At 42.0% G+C, this 6,025-nt stretch overlaps 1 pseudogene; it reads right to left on the reverse strand.

Annotated features, from left to right (window-relative positions):
* Window positions 1–67: 67 nt before the first annotated feature.
* LOC124016495 lies at window positions 68–5,183 on the reverse strand (annotated as a pseudogene).
* Window positions 5,184–6,025: the final 842 nt, after the last annotated feature.

Consider the following 6,025-nt stretch of genomic DNA (forward strand, 5'->3'; position numbering starts at 1 on the left):
GTCTTCACTGTATTATGATCATACTGTATTTTCCCAGAGTTTGCTAAATGAATTGCACAAGACCAAATGGATTTGACTTTTTAATAGATAAGGAAAGGAATACAATTAGATACGATTCAGACTACAGTAAAAATACACATGTATAATAGGATTCAAAACCTATTTAAGACTACATGCTTCTACAGAAATATAGACACGTCTTGATAAGAATAAACAATGACAGAGACGACAGAAGCTCAGACTAATTACACAAGTCAATATACTGTTAGGAAAATACTTAAGGTTTTAATACAAGAGATCAGGGACTACATCAAACTCAAGCTACAAGAACAGTCTCTTTACTCAAAGGAAGAGACAGGCAGGAAGGTCAATAGAACTTGGGCTTTGGGAGTCTCAATACATGCATTTAAAAAGCATTATAGATAGTAGGATACTTGGTGGGTTACACAGTACAGTTAGAGGTCACCGAGTCCCTTGCTCTTCGCTTGGCACACCTCTTCCATGAGGTCTTTGAGATACTGGATCCCATTGGCGATGGAGTCTGCTTTCTCCGCCAGCTTGTGGTTCCTTTGCTCCAGCTTGTCGCACTCCACGGTCAGGGCCTCCTGCTCAGTCTTCTTCTGGCGGTAGCGTGTGGCCGCCGTCTTGTTCTGCCCCATCTTCTTGAGCTTCTTCTCCTTCGGGGGTCCTCCAGTGGATGTGGTGGTGGGAGATGGCTGATCTGGATGTTGTGGCCTAGACTTGGGGGTTGTTGGGTACGGTTTTCTCCTATTTTGGGACCTTGACCGAGTTGTGGCGATGGAGGGCCAGTTGAGCTGCCCGGAGGAGCTTAAGCTGCTGTCACTGTCAGAGGAGAGGATCTCTGGGATGGTGACGGTTGTCACGCCAACCTCGTGTTTAGGGGCCAGGAGGACAAAGATGCGGGTTGGGGAGAGAGACAACACGATGCTGGGAACCGGCTGGGGTAACTCCAGGTGAAGCAGCTTCTCGCGGACACTCGCCGAGGCATCCACCTCACTGCCCAACTCTAAGGTGAAGGTGGGAGATGGAAGAAGAGAGGGGGCTGGGGACTGGGGCTCAGATTTGATCTCTAGCTCCTCCTGGGCATCGGGGACGCAGGGGGAGGTGAATGGACCTCCTGAGGGTCTTCTGGGGGCTGTGAGACGGTCAGGGGGAGGAGTGGATCAGTGGTGGTGGGAAGGTCCGTGGGAGTAGGGAGAGTTGGGAGGGGGAGTGAGTCCAGCTCCATGGGACACTCAAAGGAAGTAATGAGGTCTTCAGGGGAGCTGGGGGAACATATAATAATAATAATATATGCCATTTTAGCAGACAGTCATGTTTATCCACAAGACCATTAGACCATAACAACATTAGACCATAACAACATTAGTCATAACAGCATTAGGATCATAACAACATAGATCATAACAACATTAGATCATAACAACATTAGACCATCATATTAGACCATAACAACATTAACCATTAGACCATAACATTAACATTAGACCATTAGACCATAACAGCATTAGACCATTAGATCATAACAACATTAGATCATAACAACATTAGATCATAACAACATTAACCATTAGACCATTAGATCACATTAGACCATAACAACATTAGACCATAACAACATTAGACCATTAGACCATAACAACATTAGACAATTAGATCATAACAACATTAGATCAATTAGACCATAACAACATTAGATCATAACAGCATTAGACCATTAGATCATAACAGCATTAGACCATTAGATCATAAACAACCATTAGACCATAACAACATTAGACCATTAACAACATTAGACCATTAGACCATAACAACATTAGACAACATTAGACCATAATAACATTAGACATTAGATCATAACAACATTAGACCATTAGACCATAACAACATTAGACCATAACAACATTAGACCATAACAACATTAGACCATAACAACATTAGACCATAACAACATTAGACCATAACAACATTAGACCATTAGATCATAACAACATTAGACCATAACATTAACCATTAGACCATAACAACATTAGACCATAACAACATTAGACCATAACAACATTAGATCATAAACATTAGACCATTAGATCATAACAACATTAGACCATTAGATCATAACAACATTAGACCATAACAACATTAGACCATTAGACCATAACAACATTAGACAATTAGATCATAATAACAACATTAGACCATAACAACATAGACCATAATGACTAACATTAACATTAACCATTAGACCATAACATTAGACCATCATAACAACATTAGCATTAGACCATAACAACATTAGACCATTAGATTCATAACATTAGACCATTAACAACAAGACCATAACAACATTAGACCATAACAACATTAGACCATTAGACCATAACAACATTAGACCATTAGACCACAACATTAGACCATTAGACCATAACAACATTAGACCATTAGACCATAACAACATTAGACCATTAGACCATTAGATCATAACAACATTAGACCATTAGACCATAACAACATTAGAACATAACATTAACATTAGACCATAACAAATGACCATTAGACCATAACAACATTAGACCATAAAACATTCATTAGACAACATTAGACCATTAGCCTAGAACATAACAACATTAGACAAATGCTCTCTAGTACTGGCTGTAAACAGGGGGACACGTCGGGCACTGCAGGATTTGAGTCCCTGGCGGCGTAGTGTGTTACTAATGGTAGGCTTTGTTTCTTTGGTCCCAGCTCTCTGCAGGTCATTCACTAGGTCCCACCCGTGTTGTTCTGGGATTTTTGCTCACCGTTCTTGTGATCATTTGACCCCCTCGATCTGGTGCGTGGAGCACCAGACCGAGGGAGATTATCAGTGGTCTTGTAGGTCTTCCATTTCCTAATAATTGCTCCCACAGTTGATTTCTTCAAACCAAGCTGCTTACATTTACATTTACATTTAAGAGCAGACGCTCTTATGACTTACAAATTGGTGCATTCACTTATGACATCCAGTGGAACAGCCATTACAATAGTGCATCTAAATATTTTAAGGGGGGGGGGGGGTGAGAAGTGATTACTTTATCCTATCCTAAGTATTCCTTAAAGAGGTGGGGTTTCAGGTGTCTCCGGAAGGTGGTGATTGACTCCGCTGTCCTGGCGTCGTGAGGGAGTTTGTTCCACCATTGGGGAGCCAGAGCAGCGAACAGTTTTGACTGGGCTGAGCGGGAACTGTACTTCCTCAGTGTAGGGAGACGAGCAGGCCAGAGGTGGATGAACGCAGTGCCCTTATTTGGGTGTAGGGCCTTCAGAGCCTGTACTGAGGTGCCGTCTCACAGCTCCGTAGGCAAGCACCATGGTCTTGTAGCGGATTGTCAACTGGAAGCCAGTGGAGAGAGCGGAGGAGCGGGGTGACGTGGAGAGAACTTGGGAAGGTGAACAAATGAAAGGGGTTTAATTGATGCAGTAATCCAGACGGGAGAAAACCTATTACCTTTTCTATACTGCGGATGTTGTAGAGCAAAAAAACAGATCATGGGAATAAAATATAAATTGCTATGGATTTCTACACACTGTCGACCAGTATGAACATACGTGTGGAGGACGAAGGTAGAGAGGGCGGAGAGGGTGGTCTGAGTTAACAGGAGGGATCGAGTTAGGACGTGGTGGTCCTCACCTTTCCCATTATCTGCACCAATGTGATGGGTGTGGCCTAGCTCATCAGCAGATTGCCAAGGGAAGGATCTGATGGTTCACAGTATCGAAGGCAGCCGATAGGTCTAGAAGGATGAGAGCCTTCTCTTCCAGTCTCAGTTGAATGGTCTTGGACTGAGGGAGGTCATTCTGAGGGATAGAAGGACAATTGGAGAAGATGACGGAGGGATCGAGGGGTGAAGTGCAACTCCCCTCTATCAATGTAACTTCATCATGGTCCATGGAGGCATCTTCTGTGGAGGACAAAGAAAGAGGGTTATTCAACTGCTCAATAGGGGTCAAGTGGTGCCATGGAAGTCTTAAGAGAGGAAGGCCCCCAGAGTATGGCCTCCATATCGTCCAGGCCAAACTGTGAGCTCATCATGGTCATAGCTCTGTTGTTGTAGTACAGTCACTACGATCTGAGACGGTAGGTACTGCAGTAGGAGGTCGAGCGGTTCTTTTATGCTGTCAACTACAGCAGTACTAAGGGTTTCCACAAGGGACCTGGGAAAGAGATAAGAGATGACATGGTGAGTTCATGTAATAATGTAAACCGAAGCTCATAATGTGGGCTAAAGAAATGGCCTTTTCTCCTTTATGTTGATTCTATATTATGTCATGGTCAGTCATGTTGTGTTGTGATTGAGTAATGTAATATTTGTCTGCACACATTTTTAATTGGGTGGCAAAAAAATCATGTAAGTCTGAACTTATGTTTATATCTGTAATGCGTTTTGTGAACAACAATGCCCCTACCATTTTACAGCGCACCTCCTTGCACGGGCACTGAATACCCTCACTGCCTTTGTCTTGTGACTCGCACACGCGCCAAATGAGGTCAGTCAGTTTCCACAGCAACCATCGTCAGAACAGAAGCAAAGATTTGTATAACTAAACATGGTTCTATCTGTGATGGAAGTGTGTCTAGCGAATGAGATGGCTGCTTCCGCCTCCCTAACAGCCGCTCTTGTGTTCACCCTCCCGCCTTAAACATTGATTATATCGCCATTTTGTTAGAAAAAGAACACGTTGGCATTCCTGGAATAAAATCGTATCACCCATTGTATTTTTAATGTTAACAGCTCATAGGCCATTTTACCAGAAAGAGATACAATGTAACATTCTCTGATCTGACTCGTGACGTCTGTATCCAATGTCATTCCAAGGATTTGTCTGGAGAATGGCAACCTTACGGCAAGATATACTATATGCATTTATAAAAATACTTCGCTACACAACATAAGCAGGCTAATAGTTTCACAAATTGAGGTTAAAGCTCATTGTCGTCATTGACCTGTCACAGATTTACGTTAGCCAGCCACTTGCCTACAAATATATACTTACGTCATTTTGACAAATATGAAGTTGAAGCAGTGCACTGGATTGATGCACTGTTGAATTTGCTGCTGCTAGGACCGCCACGAACCGTTAAACTGCCATTTCGCCCAAAAAAGCGGTGTCACTTGAATGTTGTTGGGTGCTGGTTGAAAATGGAGCATGCTGAGGGCGCAGCCTAATATACAACTCTCAAAAAGACCAATGATGTATATATACACACTAGAAGACTTATAGGAGGGTTTGTGTTGAAGCCACCCTGTATCCATCTTGCTCCCCCCATTGTAAAACATATTTTGGAAGTTAAAGAAAAGCATTTATTAATGTCTACATTCATTTTTGTCACGTTTATACTATTACAGACACCTTAATGCATACTTTGAAATTAGATTATGTGAGATAAACATTTAAAGTGAAAAAATAAAAAACACTTTCCTTAGTCAGATTCTGAGGTTACTGATGTTACTGTCCCCACTACAGTAACACATACTTAAATACATGTAATTTTGTCCTTGAAACATTCAAGTGAAATAGAATTCCATTCATTCCTATGGCGGACTGTGCCTACTGGGGAGAGCCAATATGTCCGACCAGTGGCTTCAAAGACTCTAAATGGCCAAAACCTAGCAATCAAGGGTTTATATACATCGCTGATGCAGACCTAGGATATCCTTCCACAGGTCCTCACTAGCTTCTATAGCCACAAAGTCATAAACCGCACCCATTTCTACAAATTCTTCTAAAATTCTCTTCCTAACCTTATACCTTATCCCTCAATTTAAATTAAGACCAAAGCCATTTTTTTTCGGTGGAATCTGACTTTGTGGCTATAGAAGCTAGTGGAAACCGTATCATTCCGCACATTGGGGGTTAACAGGGGCCAGTTTTATAAATCATCCTGTGATGTCTTATACTAATCACATAATTTATGTGAGTCAACAACTTTTCAATAAAGTTTATTGCACGTCCTTTTTAGTATTCAGAT

The sequence above is a fragment of the Oncorhynchus gorbuscha genome, linkage group LG26, assembly GCF_021184085.1.
Source record: "Oncorhynchus gorbuscha isolate QuinsamMale2020 ecotype Even-year linkage group LG26, OgorEven_v1.0, whole genome shotgun sequence".
Lineage (NCBI taxonomy): Eukaryota > Metazoa > Chordata > Actinopteri > Salmoniformes > Salmonidae > Oncorhynchus > Oncorhynchus gorbuscha.